Raw genomic sequence first — 19322 nt, 5'->3', positions numbered from 1 at the left:
GACATAGAAATCCCTTATTCAGCACCATTTGCCTGTGTGCTTTTTGAAAAGATATTTCAGAAATGCAAATCAGATACAAACCTCCATTTTTGACTAAAACTCCTTTTTCTAGGTTTTGACTTTTATCTCTTGCACTATCACTGCTGTAATGCTGCTAGAGAAATGATATAATATAATACAACACAAGAAATGATAGCTAAGAAGAGTCTGCATTTCCAACATAGGCCAAAAAAGAAATATATTCAATTTCTCTTACTTTTCTTTTTCTTTTCTTTTTCTTTTTCTTTTTCTTTTTCTTTTTCTTTTTCTTTTTCTTTTTCTTTTTCTTTTTCTTTTTCTTTTTCTTTTTCTTTTTCTTTTTCTTTTTCTTTTTCTTTTTCTTTTTTTTTTCTTTTTCTTTTTCTTTTTCTTTTTCTTTTTCTTTTTCTTTTTCTTTTTCTTTTTCTTTTTCTTTTTCTTTTTCTTTTTCTTTTTCTTTTTCTTTCTTTTTCTTTTTCTTTTTTTTTCTTTTTCTTTTTCTTTTTCTTTTTCTTTTTCTTTTTCTTTTTCTTTTTCTTTTTCTTTTTCTTTTTCTTTTTCTTTTTCTTTTTCTTTTTCTTTTTCTTTTTCTTTTTCTTTTTCTTTTTTTTCTTTTTCTTTTTCTTTTTCTTTTTCTTTTTCTTTTTCTTTTTCTTTTTCTTTTTCTTTTTCTTTTTCTTTTTCTTTTTCTTCTTTTTCTTTTTCATGTAGTTTTGAGTTGTTGCCAGCAGGAAATGGAGTGGCTATGAATCTTCTTCTCCAGCTGTGCAAAATGCAGACTTGTCACCAATTTCTAGCTCTTTCTGGTTTGTCAAGATGGAATCTGTGGAATTATTAGAGGAAAAAATTATGGTTGTTACACATGGTGGCACACATGCAGGCAACATTCTGAGACACATATTTGTTGTTCTTCTAGCTAAGCTTTTGTTTTGACTTCCCAAGCCACAATACTCCCACACAGAGCAGGATTAGCATAAAAAACTTACTGTTAGCAAGTCTGGAGAATGCCACACAGAACTGCGTGAGCACACTTAATAATTTTCAGTGTGAATTCAGCCAGGGTTATTTCAGAAATGATTTAAACCAGGAGCCAAGTTGCACACAGAGTTCACACAGTGCAGCAAAGTAATTCATCTGACAAGGTAATTTTGGGGGGGAGGTGTTGTAGTGGGGCTGTTATTTAGCCAGCTGCCCCATGAAACAACCACAATTATTAACAAGGGGAAGACGTGGAGGTAGAAACGCGGGGCTGAGGGATAGAAAAGGATGCTATTTGCTTAGTCTGGTTCTGGCACTAGGCATGGGCGAGCACACCCTAACCTAGTGACTTTCCACTGACGCGGGGTGCTCTCGGCAGCAGTAACAGCTTGTACCTGAGCAGAGAGGCACAGGAACAAGCCAGGCTGCACACAGAACAATTGCATAATGATGGCCCAATGCATCCAACGAGTTACTAGGGCACATGTAGTCTGCTTTTTTCTGTCCTTTTACATGTTCTGAAATGAAGCCTTTTAAAGAACACCTGTATGCTACCATGTGTGAGGTACTTACAAACGGAGGGTACAGAATGAAAGCACCGTGAATATGTATTGGAGCAAGAAGAATATGGCACACAAGCCAAAGTAATAAAAGTTAACACAAAAATATCAGAAGAATAACAAAACGGAAATAGCAACCATAAAAAAAAAAAAAAAAAAAAAAAAAAAAAAGGCAAAATAAAATTGACTCTTTGGTTTTAAAAAGCAGTTTCCCTATGCTTTCCCTGCTGATTCCACACAGAATATATCAATAATATCTTGGCACAGGAAAACATCTAGGTGTAGGGCTGCATGTGAGGCCAGGCTGAAGTGTCACTCTGCACAGGGTGAGATGTAAGCACATGAATTAGTGTTTCCCTGCTCCGGGGTCTGGCATCATGCTGTAACTGCATTCGACCACCCTGCTCCATTTCTCTGTCAAAAACCTACACAAAAATGCAAAGCCCATGCTGCAGGGCTGATGTTCTGAGATGTCCAAGAGTGGTCTGCAAGGACAGATGAGATGGCCACCCGTGATGGACTATTTTGTGATGGCAGTGGTGTGCTGCACAACGACCCTGTGCTGAACTCTGCCCCACCAGGATGGTGTAGTCAAAACTGTGGGATGGGAAGAGAGCAGCTCCTGATTGCTTTGCCAAGGCTTTTGGAGCATCCACCAGGCTGCAAACAGAACAGCACCATGCCTCCAGCCTGCTCATGCACAAACTCTCAGAAACAAAAAGCCAAAAAAGCCAGGTGTCACTGTCAATGCGCTGAATGAAAAACAAGCACTCCTCTCTGTCTTTGCTTTTCATTTCATTCTTTGAAAATACAAATACGAGACCTTTAGTTTTTATTTAGAAAAGAGAAGAGTCTAGCTGTCTCCCTGAGGCTTGGTTTGGTTGGGTTTGGTTTTTCCACGCTCCACAGGGTGATAAATGTCACGTCTCCAGCTCACTAAACTCTGGAGTTCGTGCTGCCATGCTGGGCTATTGCTTCAAGAGGGCCTGAGGTGCCTTGCCTATGTACAGCCCTTCTGTTTGCCTTTAAAAAAGGTATGAGAAAACAAAGAAAAATAATAATTTTTGAAGGCGCAAGACATATGTATGCAGCCACAGTTCCTGAGCATTGTGTCTGCATTTCCTGTGCAAAGCGCATGCAGGAGGTGTGGGCAGAGCACAGGCTGCTTGCCGTAGGTCACATCGGCACCCAAACACCTGTGTACAGAGATGGCGAACTGGGAGAAAGGGGTGATATTCTGGTGCCCTGGTAAATAAAACCGCTGCTGTCACCACCACCAGTGACCACCTGTGGGAGTTGGGACATCTGCTGAGAGCTGGGCTGGAAGGAGAGGGCAGGCAGCGGCTCTCTGCTGGGCAAAACCCCCGCTGTGCCTGCTGGGGTGCTGAGTCGTGCTCTGCTGGGGAGGTTTTGCTGAGTCACTGTGCTGCTGCCGTGCTGCGATGTGCTGCATGGGGCTCCACCTCTGACAGCTTTTTTTTTTTTTTTTTTTTTTTTTTTGGGGCCTTTTTTTTTTTCTTTCTCTCACTTCTGCTCCAAAGTCAAGTCATCCCCAAAGCAGAACAGCTGGTGTTGCACCCTCGCTGTGCAGCGTCACTGCACCTCTCCCCTTGGCTGCTCACCAGTGCACCGGGGCAGAGAGCTGCTGAAGGTGAGACCTGGGTCCCATGTCACGCAGCACAAGGTCAGGGAGTATGCCTGTGTCATACACACCTGGCTTCTAACCCAGGGCTTCCCAAAAACTCCAGCCACCAGAAACCAGAGACACCGTGCCACAAAAGTGCTCTCCCCTCGCCTACAGCACCAAGCCAGAGCCCAGGCTGCAACTAGGAGGGATGTGCCTGGAGGGGGGCTACAGCTCCTCTGCCTCTGCGGTGCCCATACCTCCATTGCACATTGGCACGTTAGCAAAGGATCAAGCTCCCCTTGCCAAGTGCAGCATTGCAGCAGAGCGTATCTCCTCCCAGAGGAGTGATCTTTGATTCCCAGGGGTCTCTGTCTTAATGAGGAGTGTGCATGGAGGCAGCTGAAGCCAACTGTCATCTCCTCTTTTAATACACCATGCAAATGGAAATAAAGCTAGTAGCATAGCACATAAAATGGTGTTTTATGTTTCTTGTCATGCTACAGATGCTTTGCATGGCTGCAGCACTCACATTTACTTAATAAATCTGTTCAGCAGACATGCATCAGCTTATTTAATTCAACATGCTGGCACCCATCCCTGAGGTGGTGACCCATGCATGAGAAGCTCTGCATCCCACCACCAGTCCCTGCAGCTACCCAGACTAACTGACCTGAGCATCTAAGCTGCACCATTCCCTCAGGCACCAGTATTTATGACCCTATGCCATTTATAAAAGCCTTTTCAAAGGGAGCCAGCTGGGAAACCCACAATGCCAGGAATTCTGCAGTGGTGTTTTAAAGGAGGTATGCCACCTGCACCAGAAAACAAGTTCAAAACTGGAATATGAAGGGAATTTGTGGTAAATTTATGGAGGAATGTTGCAACTGGAAGAGCTGAGAGAAAAAAAAAAAAAAAAAAAAAGGTTTTCCACTACCAGTGGTGTTTGCATTCAATTGTTGCAGCAGGATAGTACGGGAGAGGAATGGAGACATCTAAGGCCAAATTCTCCTCAATCAAAAGGAGAATATTTCCATGTGCTGGAGCTCTGTGGCCAACACTATCAGGCTGCTCGACTCACTGCTGGTGTGTTTTCAGCCAGTGCAAGTAGCTGCCCCCAAGCAGACCCAGAGCAGCTTGGTGGCCCAGGGTGGGAGCTTTGCTTCTCATGAGAACTGTCCTCTCTGTTTTAATTTAAAGGTATGGATGCCATCATCAGGTCCACTTTATTGCTACTTTACATGCTTTGCTGGGAAGGTGTTTTTAAACACTAGTAATGTCAGTACTTTGGAAAACACTTCTTTGACTAGTCTGCATATAATAATTCTCTGCTTCTCTGACCCAATAGATGGGTTCAGTGGAAACTTCAAAAAATAGAGCAGTAACCAAAAATTGCCTGCTTGCAGGCCATAACCCCCACCCACAATATATCGTTATCAAATGCGGAACAGCTGGCCCAAGATAAGGGCCACTTTCTCCTTTTAAAACCACAACTAGTCTGACACAACCAGAATCATAATCTGCATGGTGGCTCCACAAAGATACTTGTTTGACCTTTTTAAACTTTCCTTATTATCAACAGCATGCACCTCTGCGTTTTCATTCCCATCTCCTTGAGACAATGAGTGTTCAGTAACTGCTTCATCAGCAGGTGTCAGATCACACGAGTACATTAGAATAACAATAGGCAATGGGGAGAAAAACAACACTGCAGCCTCAGAAAGGCATAGGCAATGCTAGCCATCCCAATGCTGGGAGGGAATCTTGTATGATATGGTTTACAGGAGTATCTCCTATAAAATAAGAACTTGCCTTTAGTTAATGGAACCACAGATTATTACATTTCTCTTTTTGGAACTTTGTCTTAACCAAGATGTTCTGAGCCTGAGTATTCCCCTGATAACCATGGGCATAAGGGATGTGCAAAACCCTCTGGGCTCAGCCCCTGTGTTTCACAGCAGGAAAGTGCCATCAGAACTGGAAAATTCAGCCTATTGTTCATATAGGCTCAGAAATATGCTGCTTGAAGGAGTCAGTGTTTCATTTCCGTACCAACCCTGGACTTTGCATTTTTGTTGGCTGGAATAAAGCTGCCATTAACATGGCTCTGTGTACCTCAGTTTCTCTACTAACAACTGCTGCTTTGGTGTTTTAGTGTAGATAGTGGGTCATTGTTAAATCACACTAATTGCTTGATTATGAAAGCAAACATTCTTAAATAAAAGCTGCCAAGGCTTTAACTTTGTTCTCTGTTTGCCTAAGATCTTTTTGTTTGAATATGCTTTCCTCTGCAAAAAGCGACGCATGTTTGCCAAGAGCTGAGGTAGAGAACACCATTTGTTTTTACCATTAGTTTTACTCATTGTTGTCTGTTTTCATCAAGTCTACATGGCAGATATTCTCCAGCCAATTAGTAATATTGAGCATTTGTATGTGAATACTTTCTAAGCTCTATGACACACACTACAGTCTGACAATGTGTTTCTGAAAGGCACTATCTTGTCTACTGACTGCCTCAACCACAAAAACTGGGAAAAAAATCATCATTATGTTAAAGCCAGCACAATTTATTCCACAGTCAGAGGTTTTAAAGCAGCTTTTAAAGCAGCTGGATCACCTAAGGACAACTAGTGCAGTCCCTAACCAAGATCAACTTGTCTAAACCTAAATCAATATTAAGCTTCACAGGGGCTTTGTTCAAGAATGAACATTTTGATCTGGTTTGGTCTTAGTTTTGACGTTCACCAGCCAACCTGACCATGCTAAACTCTCCTAAATTGAGCCACGTGTGAAGATGTTTTTCTTCTTCCTGCCATGAAATACCAGCTGTTGCAAAAGTCCTTTAGATGCCTGTTTTTTCCATTACATGTAAAGCAAATGCTGGTATCTTTGAGTACACATACAATTTCTTCCTCATGTGCTGAACAAATACTGCTCTTAAGGGACCAAGAAGCAAGGATCCTGAGCTGCTGTTTTTCTCCTCTGCATGTCCTGTGTCAGAGAATACAGTAGGAAAAAAAAATTCTACTTTTAAATAACAGGTTAAAGTGACATAGGTTTGATGTCTTTATGGGCACACTGAGGATAAAACAGCAATATGAGAAACCTTGATACAACCTCCCAGCTGAAAAGAAGTACCTAAAGCTTACATGCAGAACGCATTAAGCTGTGAATGCCCTGTCCTTAATGGGCACACCAGGAAATAACCCCTTACGCACCCAGTGCACAGAGCAGTTCAGCTGTGAATGGTGGGCAGTTGTGAATGTCTATAGGTGCTGCTGCTTCTGCAACGGTGCCAGTCCCACCAGGGCTTCTCCTGCTTCACGCTGGCCAGCTTTAGACACATTGAAACATTCACTGCAAACATTGAAAATTCACTACATCAGGATGTCCAGTATAGCTGGGTCTGCAGCTCAGCTTTCTCATGTTTCACATTCAGATGATGTTTTTACCTGACTCTTAATTTGAAGCTTTAACTCTCACTAGTCAGATACCTAGCTGCCCTGGTCATCGACAACACTCAAATTCTGGACTGCATTCTACAAAACAGACCAAAAGAGAGAGAAAAAAAGATAGTTTTAAAGGATAGTGCACAAACGAGTAACCGTGTTGTCCAAGGATCTCAGCACGAGCCAATTAAGCCACATATTTGGTGTAGGACAGTGAGACTTTTGCTTAATGATAGATAACTGGAAGAGTTTGGGGGACCCCACAAGAGGCTGTGTGCAGGATGTAAAAGCTCCTTGGCAGGATTTTGGTACTTTGAGTTTGGCCAGCAGTAACCAATACCCTGAATCCAAAGCAGCCTAGCTGAACATGCTGGAAGCTCACCAAATACGGGGAGACATCCTGCACACCCTGTGGTCCTTGCTGTCACTTCTGGAGTCATCCCAGCAATTGGATTGCTGCTACGTGCCTCCTGGCTGATGCTGAGAGTTCGGCACTAACCTGTGATCTCTGCAGATTACCCACAGCTAGTGCTGCTGGGAGGCTGAGCCTGTCCTCCCTCCTAATGCACTGGGATGGGCAGGTGGGAGGAAGAGGGAAGAGAAAGAAAAGCATTGGGATTGCTTGTGGCTTCTTTCCTGGTGTCTAACCGCTGCCCTGGCAAAGAGGCACTTTGTGACTCCAAGGTTTAGGAAGAAAGGGCAAAAAGATTGGAACAGTGTCCTGTATTTCATGATTTCCCTCAGGAAATAAGGTCTCTACAGACCAGGGTTTCCCCCAGGACAGACCACCCAAGACCTGTCAACATAGCTGTCTGCTCCTGAGAAGACATGTCCTCCTCCTCGCTTTCCTCCCCAGGATGAGCAGCCCAAGCTGCCCTACAGCAGAATTTACACCTCTTTAAGTACCAGCAAGAATTATAAGCAACTTCGAGGTCATATTTTGCCTCAGGAATGAATAAATAAATGAAGATGCTTAGCATAATTAATGCAGCCTCAAGCCAACACAAATATTAAGAGGGAGTTGCAAACCCACAAAGCCACAAAGCGTGGGCGGCGTGAGCCTTTCAGCTCTACCCTCGCTGCAAAGCCCTCTCTGCTCATGCTGGGCCATTTCTACACCTGCTATTTTTTGACAGCTCTCCTTTATCTATAGGCTTTTGGAAATGGCTGTTTTGTGCTCCACTCCAAGTTTTCCATTCCCTTTGCAATGGCTCCCTCCTCTCTGAGACAAAGCAAGCTGAAGCAAGCTGCCTTCAAAGCAGCAGGGGGCAAGCCGTTTGATTGCAGCAGGAAGCATGCCATAATTTCACATACACCTCCCAGGTGTGATCCATCAAAAACATTTACAATAGTATAAGTAGACACTCATGTGTGTATAGAAGTAGCACAGTACACATTCTTTTCCTCCAAATGTTAAACAGTGTCCCCCTGGTACAACGTAAATTACAATTCTTTCCCCAAGTGTACATTGCATGATGATGCAAATTATCTGAGTGTTTATTTTCAAAGATCAATGTCTTTACACTGATTAAAAGTCCTTAAGAGGCAAGTTGGTAACAATACAGATGTGTCTTCGAACTATTTTGGCATGTCTATGTAATGAAGCTCTAAAGCCAAAATTGGCCTTTCCAATTGTCTTGTTTATTCATTATTAGCATTATACGTACTTAGGCATTAGCTATTAAAAGCTCACTGACATTTTAAAGTATTAATTTTGAAATGTTTAAAAACTTTTTTTTTTCCTATAAATACCCAGAAGATTTGTTTGGGATTTAGGGTGCCATGTCAGGCAATTCAAGCAAGAGAAGAAAATGACAACCTCTTTTAATGACTTAATAGTCAATTTTTATTCCCTCTTCAGTAATTGGAGGTGTTAGGTTCCTGGAGGGGCTATTTACTTAACTGAAATCATTGACTAGATAGCCTATAATGCAGGTGTCTGGAAGTCACATTACCTGCATATGAGGGAACTGCAAAAGTGGAGGCATGCACAGACAAATACAATCTTCCACTCAGCAGAGAAAATTGCCTGCTTCTGAAGCATTTGCTCATGCTTTGCACAGGAAGAAATGACTTACTTTCTTATGCAAGCAACACTTTGGGATCAGTCCCTAAAGTACACTGGCTGTAGCCATCACGAAATTTCTGATACATGAAGAAAAAATGGGATTAGGATAGCAAATGATTTTAGCCTGATGTTTGTTCACATATTTGGGGTCTGAAACTCTGTGTTTTACTTGGCTTTATCCTACAACTACATCCATTTTGGGAGAAATAGGTAATATTGAGAGAATAAAAAATATTTTTGATGGATGAATTATTTGGGAGTAATGGATTATTTATTTATTTATTTTTTATCACTGTCTTACACTCTTTGTATAAAACTAGAAGACTTCCATTCTTTTTTACTGTATATCCTCCCTGTGTAAACCTAGTACTCAGCAGGCTGCGGGGAGCTTATTACAATTCTAATGCTATAGCAACCATAACAAAAACAATTATTTCCTGGGGACTGCTGCAATTCAGGGGCTGAACCTGAAGAAAAGGCAAATAAGGTGGTACACTTTATGTTCTGTATTTCAAAACCAAGAGATTTGATTAGCAAACAAAGGAACTATAAATGCTAGAAGTAAACAGCTTCTAAAGTAAGTGATAAATATACTATGATGCATATGACCAGAATTTATCAATCAAGAAAAAAATCTGCTAAAAGAAGTAAAATATTGTATGTGTAATATCAGTTTAGCATTTATATTATGATAAAAATATGCAGATGACACAAATCCTGAAAGGCATGAAGACAGGATAAACCTGAGTTTAGGCTGATCCTCCTGATGTTGGGTTTCTAACCTGTGTGCTAAAACATGGGTTATTCTTTTCTGTCAGAAAAAAAGATGCCTCACTAAACGTGTGAGCCAGTCTGAATTAGTCTGAATTGTAGCCATTTCAATGTTTAACTACTCTTTTTTTTTTTCTTCCATTGTTGTTACTTTAACTTTCAAAACTGTCATATGAACCAGACATTTAAGTGGTTTGTTGATAAAACTCTTATTTAACCAAGGCTGCCAAAGAGCTTACATGGATCATTCCATATTTTAGCACTGAAATCCTGCCTCATAAAAAGTTTTCACATCTTTTGTTTTCAATCTTCATAATCCTGGATGCTGTTTATTTTGCCTAAATGAATAATGCATTACAACTTTAACTACAAAGAAGACTACAAAATGCCCACCTACAAAAATGCACAAGTTTAACATTATGTGTGAGAGAAGTCTGGCAAAAGCTCATGCTGTGCAGAAGAGCACAAATAAAGACAGCAGTTTTATGTAGCCAGTAATTGCTCAGGTCCTCTATGACTGTGAATACACACCTATTCTTCCACACACACGTTAAAATAAACAACCAACCAACCAAATAAATAAATAAATAAATGTCTAGCAAGCTTTTCTTTGTATTGCCTCCCCCTAATCCTACCCTTTATCTTCTTAAACCTGCTGCATCATGGCTGAGCTTCAGGTCAGGAGTACGTTTTTCAGTTGTTCAGTGAAGGGGTGGTACGTGCTGCGTGTTGCCTGGATAAAGATACTCATGGATTTTTTATTTTTTTTTATTTTTTTTGTCTTCTCCAGCATTTGGAGTTGAGTGAAATGATCCAGGCGAGGTATCCTGAGTGGGTCAGCTCCCCCACCTTCCCTGCCAACTTTCTGGGATGAGATTCTGCTGGTTGAGAACCCACACCATGCTGTACTTATTCCAACAGGGACTGATGGAGATGGCCCAATGTCACCCTTGACCAAGGCAGGGCTGCCACCAGCAGCTTGCTTCAGGCCGTGGCCATAAGGGTTTGAATGTCTCTGAAGGTGGAGATTTGCCTTCCTGTCTTGGGCTGAATTCTGGGCTGCCAGCAGCCAGAGCACTGAGTAATCCAGGGCGATGCCCACCACAAATACGTAGTCTTTTCTTACTGTTGGCAGGTCTTGTGAAGAAATTACATCAGGGACCCCTCTGTCCATGCAGGAATATGGTTTGGCAAGAGCCTTGGGGGTGGATACAGCAGCTGCCAGGCAATTTGAAGATTGTTGCCTGACCAGGTGGCTGTCCTCACTAAACTGTATAGGTAGGGATATAGGCTGTGAGTGATCCTTCCTCCATGGTCTTTCATTTTATACTCCTCATCTCAAGAAAATCATGAGCCAGCTGAAGAGGCCCCACAATAAAACCACAATCACTGTCAGAAATCTAGAAAACATGACTTACAAGCAAAAGTCTGGAAGAAACAGGACAGTGCAGCCTGGAGAAAAGAGAAGGGCAAGATAGATGGTTGAAAGCATCCAAAATCTCAAGGACTGTTGCAAAGGAGAGGACAGCAATTTGTTTCCTCCATCTGTGGTGGATCGGGTGAGAAGCAGTGAATTTAAGGAACAGGGAGATTCAGGTTAAACATTAGAAAAAACCTTCCAGCAGCAAGGCATGCTGTGAGATCTCTTCAGGAGCAGGTTGGACAGGACTGACACATTTTGCAGATCCTGCTACCTGCTGTGAGTCCCCTTGCAGCCTGGGCACTCTCCTACTTCCCCAGATGAGAGACATCCCTGGAGTAGGAATACATCAGGTTAATTATTCCTCATCAGGCATTGATAAGGGTGTGTGGGGAGACCCACCACATGTACAGCAGGGGGTTGGGCAGACTTGACCAAGCAGCCAGGGCCACCACGGTGTGCCAGCACCTGGGTCTGTACTGGTACTATACTGGAGGCAATACAAAGAAAAAACGCATTCCCTGGCCCCTTTTCTTGCTTAATCTATCAATATCCCAGTCAGTTCAGAGCAAGCAGCTTTAATGATTTTGCTCAGTTTGCTTAAAACAATAAATTAATTTATTGATACCTAGTCAAATAAATTGCTCAGCCTAATTTTCATTTCTGCTGTGAGTAACCCTGAATTATTTTTATCAAGTTGCTGATTAACCTGTTTTAACTGTTGCAGAAGGTGCTTTAAAATGACTTATGTGATTATCTTTTTAGAGAACCATTGGTCTAGCACTGTATTTGTCAAATACTGTGTGGTAAACTTTAACGCAAGTAAGGAGAAAGATTCCTTTAAGACTTTTGTATTTTATTATCACTTTATAGTGCAAAGTACTGGAAGAAAGCATAGGAGAAATTAGCTTTTTTGTCTGCAAGTTTTACTGAAGAGCCTATGAAATACTGTAACTCAGAACTCAAGACTGTTTTCCAATTTTCTATTAGGTTTGTATTGATTTTTTCTCTTTTTTTTTTTGCTATATGCAAGTCCTCTGGTGTTTGCTTCTTATATATGCAGTGTTCTCTTTAAACGGGAAAAAGAAAAAAAAAAAGAAAAAAGAAAAACTACACATGAAAAAAACATTGTATTCTCTTTCTCTCAACCAACAATTCAGATAAAGGCCAAGCAGGCATACCAAAGGAGAAGGGGAATGTTCTAACACAGCTTGACTGCCATTGTAAATGAGTGCAGGTGTACTTCAGAAATCGGGACAAAGAATTTTCCACCATCTGTTGCATATGTTAAAAAAAAAAAAAAAAAAAAAAAAAAAAAAAAAAGAGTTTATATCAGTATATTAAGGAAAATAACATGCACATCACTGTTATCCCAAGTAATTAAAAATATATTGATGTGAATGCACACTCATATGGCTCTTTGACACCTTCTTGTTTCAAGTAGTGGTTCATATTTACATACTTGAATCTTCACATACATATTCTTACGTATTAGAGTTTTGTAAACTCTCTCTTGAGCATACGCCTGGTTTAATTAATGTGTGAAAACACACCTGAACAGACAAATGGTACATAAGTACTTTATACTGCATTCTATTAATTTCATACACTTCGGTATACTAGGCTATGTTAACAAGCAGATTGATGCCTGACGTTATGAGCTTATAACTCTGCAATGTGGTTGTTAAAATGCTTATTATGAAGAAGGCATTTTGAATCATCTGTAGAGTATTATCATTTAGTACTTTTGCTAGGGAGTGATAGGGAATGTATTCTAAGGAAGTCAAAGCGACCTGAGCCATCCTAGAAACAATCTCAGACTTTTCCTCTGATTCTGTGTATTTGGCTGACCACCCCCTATCATTCCTCACTAATCTCCTTGCTGCAAACTCCTCGGGGAACATCCAGTCCTCTTCAGCAGAGAAGTGTGATTATTGTTATTCACAGGCTTCAAAAGGAAGAAAAAAAGGAATGTTACAGATTGTTAGGGCTCAGAGGATAACTCTTTTCTCTCCAGAGCAGAAAGCTCTCTGACACCTGCTAGCTTGCTTTTTGCCTGAAGGCAATAAAACAAAATGGATGTTTACTGGCACATCAACAATAATATTTGTATACGTGTACACTATTAATGTTATATTCAGGATACATAGTTCTGTGAAGTGCTGTGTGGCAATCTCTAAGAAGAGTACATCAATCCATTGCTGCAATGCTTAAAATTCAGCAATGCCCCATATCACAGAACAGCCACTAACCAGCAGCAGGATTAAACCATTTTTAGGGGATGCTTCTTCCCACAACAGTTTTTGTGTAAATTCTTGCACCATCTGCGGGGCTTCTTTGGGTGCAGGGGCAGGGACAGGGTGCACCCCTGGGTGCCCTGGTGCCCTCTCCAGCCTGCCTTGGTGGCAGCTTTCCCTCTCTCAGGGTACCCTAAACCCAAATCAGTCGCATTGATGCCTCACAGTATTGAATTATAATGCATTTACTATGAGATGAGCAGCTTTTAAAAACTGCCAGGGTTCTTTTAAACCCACTTATCCAGGTTTAAGAGAGACTACAAATACTGCATAGAAGCATTGGTGCAATAAAAAACACAGGAGCCAGCAACCTCCTTAACTACAACAGTTCAATGAGTTCTGATGAGACAGAAAAATAAAATGGGGGTACACCAACATATACAAAACCAGGTAACATATGCAGGAAAAATATTTAATATTTGTTCAAAACTTTTGATGTTATCTGTAGGCAGTAGAATTCTGGATGTGATCACAAAACTTCAAAAGTGGAAAGAAACACATGCATCTTAATTTTTAGCACAAGTTCACTTCATCATAGGCAAAATTACTCTAACGATTGTCAGCATAAGATGACTGGATGAGAAAAGGGCAGAGGCATGGCTGCATTCAAAAACTTCGGAAGTCAAAGGGATGTTTTTAATGATTAGCATAGCCTGCCAGCTGAAGGTGGTGTGTTGCCTTGTCAACGGCTGTATAATTTCCTGGAACCGTACGAAAGTGTTCAGGAGATGAACTATGGTTTGGAAACACTCAGACATGCATTGCTACTCATGTCATGTTGTCTTGAGAATTAGGAGTGTTGCATTGTCTAGCCTAATAATCACGTGTGATACTCATTACTATTTTTCTTACTGTAGCCCATACACATGGAACTTTACCCTGATTTTTCCAGAGAGGACCACAATGCCATTAAACCCTTGCCCCAAATAATTTAAAGTCAAAACTCCACACGTTAAAACAAGCATTGTTTCTAAAAGAAGTGTAATGAACACATTTGCCTTCAGCTGTATTTGAAAATATTTCTCTTTCATTTTGAGTGGTTTCATTCATGTATGCCAGTAGCAAAACCACAAAAATAATTCTATATCTGAGCTTTCAGAAATAGAGTTCTTGTCTTTTCCTGGAGATCCACAAGGGGTTATGTTATCACCTTGTGTGTGCCTCTGAGAATCAGTTGTAGAAAACAGTGAGGAAGAAATGTTTGGCAGGGCACTGCACAGTTTTATGCAATTTTAGTGAAATTTTACACACCCTTTGGAGTTGATGGTGTTTTGGAGTGAAGGCTTGGGTCCGCAGGCCTCTAGCAGCATCAAAAGCAAACTGCAGCTCATTTAAGTGCCAAAATGGGTTTCAGACTAGCCTGTTTGTGCCTGAGTGCAGCACTCATGGGTGGGCTACCAGGAGATACATAAGCCCCAGGGGTCTCCAGCACATGGAGAGGGGTGGGCTTGGCAGCCACTGTCCTCACCTGGGCCTTGTGCTCAGGAAAAGTCTGGTCATGTCCACAGCTGTGCTCCTGGCTACCGAAAAGACTGGTCAGCTAGTGCTTTTGTCAATTCTAGTTAGATTTCTTCCATTTTTTGATAGTATTGTTTCAATTATTTTTACTCCAAACCTGAAAAAGAAATGTTGCCAGAACTGCAAATTGAAAACAACAAAAATACCCTCTACCTGTATTAGGTCCACACCTGGAAGAGATTGTGTAAAGTAGCTGATTAAAGGAAAGGGTTTTTCAAAGAGTATTTCCCCTGGTATTTGCTTTTCTTTTTGTTAATGACTAAGAGTGTTCAACAAACTCTTCGTGTGACTAAGTCACACAATTAAATTATTACTACTGAATCTGTACAAACAGAAGCTAGATGCTCAAATGTTTTTGCCACAAGGTCGGAGTGCTACCAATCCAGTGACACTTTCCTGAGTACTCTGGTTCCTGCTATAGTCTCCCCTCGTTATGTTTTACTTACCACGTGGAAGCTGTGGTAGGCTTTCATGCCTTTAGCAGTGACTTCTGAGGAGCCTGTAAGCCATGGAAGTGTAGGGCTCTGGTCTTCCAGGTAACTGTCAGATGTAGAAGAAAAGAGGTCAGTTTTCCAGACCCCCCTGTAGTCATACACATTATTTTCTTTGGGGCTTATTAGTGGGTAGCATAGTAATAAATTTGGCTATGAAAAGGCAAAGACAAGAGCTGTTATTTAAAAACAAACAAACAAACAAACAAAAAGAAAAAAAAAAACAGACTCTAAACCACAGAAAAATCAAACCTAGCAAGGACTGAAGCTGCACCTGAACAATTGTCATAGAAAAGCATTTTCTTCGTGTGATATAAAATGACAGAAAACTGCAGAAAAACACTCGTGATGAATACATGGGTGAGTGATTGTTTGTGGAACAACATTTCAGAGGTTTGGTAATAGGCCTGGAGCTTCACATGCCCACATCCCCAGGTAAAACCTATTTTAAAACTGACTGCCAGGGGAAAAGGGGTTTTGGCATCTGTGAAGTAAGATGGTGATAGTCATCCCTTCTTAACAAAAAGCATGCATATATCTAAGAACGAAATGCTGTAAGTAGGTAAACTCAGCCCTTTTCTCCTTGCTCTCCTTCCACAAACTGTCTTCCCCTCCTAGACCCAAGATTGTCAGATTTGGAAGAAAAACTTTCTGCAGGCAATAGCCTCTTTTGAAAATGTGCTGTAATTGTGTGTCACGTGGCAGTGCAAGTCAAGAAAGTATTTAGAGTCTGTTCTGGAGAATATGGAAGTCACCAGAAGAATCCTACTGATTTTAAGCAGCATACTATCAAAGCCTCAGCGAGACAGAGTATACAGATAGAGTAGTACCGTCAATCCAGCTGGCTCTTTTCCAGAAGTAGAAATCCTCAGAGCACCAGTATAACAGAAGCAAAAATAGAATAGATAGCAGAACGATTTGTTTGACAAGGACAGGCATTATGAAAGAATTGAAGTCAATATTATTTTGAAAGCTGGGTGTTGGTACAGCAGACTATTGGCACAGCAAGTTCCAACTGTGCACTTAATAATAACTTATCATCTTCTATCTCATATGCATTTCGGCATGACACCACATGTGTTGTTTTCTGAAAACAAGCTTGAATTAGCTGCTATGCAACTCCAGTTCTGAGCTGAGATTGGTCACTATAGTAATGTCCATTTCTCAGACAAGAAAATGGTGGCTCTGATGTAAAGTAAGTCTATAATTTTCACAGAGTCACAGAATCACATAGGTTGGAAGAGATCTCCAAGACCATCAAGTCCAACCTCTGACCTAACACTAACCAGTCCTCCACTAAACCATATCACTAAGCTCTACACCTAAACATTTTTTTAAAAACCTCCAGGGATGATGACTCAACCACTTCCCTGGGCAGCCCATCCCAATACCCAACAACCCTTTCAGTAAAGAAGTTCTTCCTAATATCCAGCCTAAACCTTCCCTGGTACAACTTTAGCCCATTCCCCCTCATCCTGTCACCAGGCACATGGGAGAACAGACCAAGCCCCACTTCACTACAGCCTCCTTTAAGGTACCTGCAGAGTACAATAAGGTTGCCCCTGAGCCTCCTCCTCTCCAGGCTGAACAACCCCAGCTCCCTCAGCCGCTCCTCGTAAGACTTGTTCTCCAGACACCTCACCAGCTTCGCTGCCCTTCTCTTTTGTAACAAAAAATTAAATATACACCTGTTCTCTCACACTACAAAACAGGAATCATTATTCCAGAGACAATTACCAGCCCATGGGTCATACACATTCACTAGAGCAGTGTGAGGTGGTTCTCAGTCATCAATAAGCATATTCAAATGGAGCCTAGAGCATGCACTTCATACGACTATGAGTTGTCTAAGGCTTTGAAAGATAATATCCAAACTAAATAAGGTATTTAATTGTAAAAGCAGAGCTCATCTGAGCACCTGCATTCTTTGCACATATTGATCTCAGCAAATTCCTGTGTCCTTCTTTCAACATAAGTTAACTTCTCCTCTGTTGCAGTCATTGTATTTTCTCAGACAAGAGAGAGAAGAGAAGGAGAAAGTAATCAGAAAAGATGAGCAGTTGCTGCAATATTTCAGAAAGTGCTTTAGAAGCTTTAGGGTTCATTTCCTTCTCTGTCTGGGACGACCTAGCAAGATGGTCATGAGGTACTAGAAGAGTCAATTATGTTGAAAGAATTAGACTGTCCTATAAATGCCTGTTGCACAATAGTAATTGTACAATATTAGATGGTGGGTGTAGAGTTAGATCCTTGTCATTTTATATTTACTGGTTTGTGCTGTCTCCATAACCAACTATAATCTCAACAGAACATGGAACTGGTTCAACTTTTCCAGTCTGGGGACCACTGAATCTTAAGCAATGCAAAGTGCAAAATTTTTCATGCGTAAGTTGCAAAAAGCATCTGTTATCTTCACACTGTTTTCTAACTCACTATGCCTGGTCACCTTCTTTACATGTTGTAGAAATGCTCGAAGACTAGTATATGTTTACAAGCAAAAACCTTAAAACCACTTTTCTGTAACTGTGCCTAACTTAAGATTGCAGTGTAAATTATCCTACACCTATTTCTCAGGAGCTCTGCAAAATGTTGGTGTAAGGGACATACATGTGGGCATATCCAAGTCAGCTTAACTTTTGTTAGTATGAGAAAGTGTAGCAAGTGTATCATTCCACTCAAGAAGAAATGGAAAGCAAAACTTTATCAGTCTAAAATATTAGCAGGCAAAATGGTTATTTTAACTCTGGCATGCTTAGTTTAGGTAGCTAGTTTGGGCACAAAGAGACAGAGATATTCCATCCATCTCCCCATGTCCCAACATTTTCTGGGGCTGTGATGCTAGAAAGCAGAATAATGAGAAAAGCAGGCGAACTGGATAATTTGATGTTTTTAACTACCATCACTGCCACATGTAAATACAGTAGTCCAAGTCCTTTTCTGCTTGCTTTTCTTTTAATCTGAAAGAATTACAGTGACAAAACAAAACAACAAAACAAACAAACAAACAAAAACAGATATAGTCATGATATTTTTTCTTTCTTTTAATTTTGAAATCCTGCAATAAAACACAGTGATTTTGCTTCTTGCATTGGTTGTTCATAGATTTTTATGAGATAATGTGGACAAATAATTTTCTATTTCTGGGTTACTTATGAGGTATTTATTGTAAGCACTTTTTATTTCCTAATTATCAGCTATTCAATACACTTTACTGCTTCTGTTCTCTTACTTAACATCTGATAATGTTTAGGCAAAAAAATATAGCATGTTGCTCTTTTCCCATCTACATTACAATGAATTAATTTGTGAGATGTACATGCATTACCCTCTGAAAAGTTTAATATAGTTTCCTAAAATACTTGAGAATCAAGTTAGTAGGTAATTTTCCTGTTCACAAGAAAGTGCAGATTCTTTCAAAAAGATTGCAGAAACATAATGACTTCAGCAAGACCTGTTTTGGGGAGAGGTCATTCAATACAAGTATTTTGTACATTTTGGGAAGAGAAGGAGGGAAAAAAAAGGTTCCCTGAAATAATCAGTAAATTGTTAGGAGGGCGTTCATTTGGGGCATGGGAGGATCAGGTCTGAGTGGCTGCACTCCCTCATTAAGAAGAAATTTTCTTTGTGATTCCAGGCAAGACAGAGACACCAAACAACTTATAAGAGATCATTAACTGTGTGTTTGTCATTTTCTGGGTGCCCAAACTGAGATAATTAATAAACATCTTTCCCAGCCTCTTGTGTCATCCTGTGAAGCACTCACCTCTAGAAGTGTGAACTTTATACATAAATCAAGTATGAAACAAATATAAGTTATGAAATCACACAGTGAAAGCTTGTATCATAATGCAATGCCCTTTTCTCATGCTCCTCAGAAAAAAATGAAAACAGGATTTACTTAACGGTGTAACAGAAGTTAAGCAGTTTTCACAGGAGAAAATCACCCCCCTGTGTGTTTAATACCATGTACATTACGAACAGCATTGGTCATATTTCCTTTTACATGATGACTTATACCATTGAACTCATTTTCAAACATGGGAGTTTTAAAGTGAATTCTTAAATTCATGTCTATTCAGATACAAACTAGTATATCAAAGTCTGGTCTGCAAAAGTAACCATCAACCT

The 19322-nt window shown here is 40.6% G+C and overlaps 1 long non-coding RNA gene across 1 annotated transcript; it reads right to left on the bottom strand.

The window, feature by feature from the left end:
• Positions 1–708: 708 nt before the first annotated feature.
• LOC140000691 (uncharacterized) lies at positions 709–16826 on the bottom strand. The gene is made up of 3 exons (XR_011805840.1): positions 16733–16826; positions 15150–15243; positions 709–841 (listed from the first exon to the last, which is right to left on the bottom strand). It is a non-coding gene; the product is annotated as an uncharacterized lncRNA (long non-coding RNA).
• Between the last annotated feature and the right edge of the window lie 2496 nt (positions 16827–19322).

The sequence above is a fragment of the Anas platyrhynchos genome, chromosome Z (genome assembly GCF_047663525.1).
Source record: "Anas platyrhynchos isolate ZD024472 breed Pekin duck chromosome Z, IASCAAS_PekinDuck_T2T, whole genome shotgun sequence".
Classification (NCBI taxonomy): domain Eukaryota; kingdom Metazoa; phylum Chordata; class Aves; order Anseriformes; family Anatidae; genus Anas; species Anas platyrhynchos.
The sequence above is the reverse complement of the archived record's forward strand: the minus strand, read 5'-3'. Positions and strand labels throughout refer to the sequence as shown.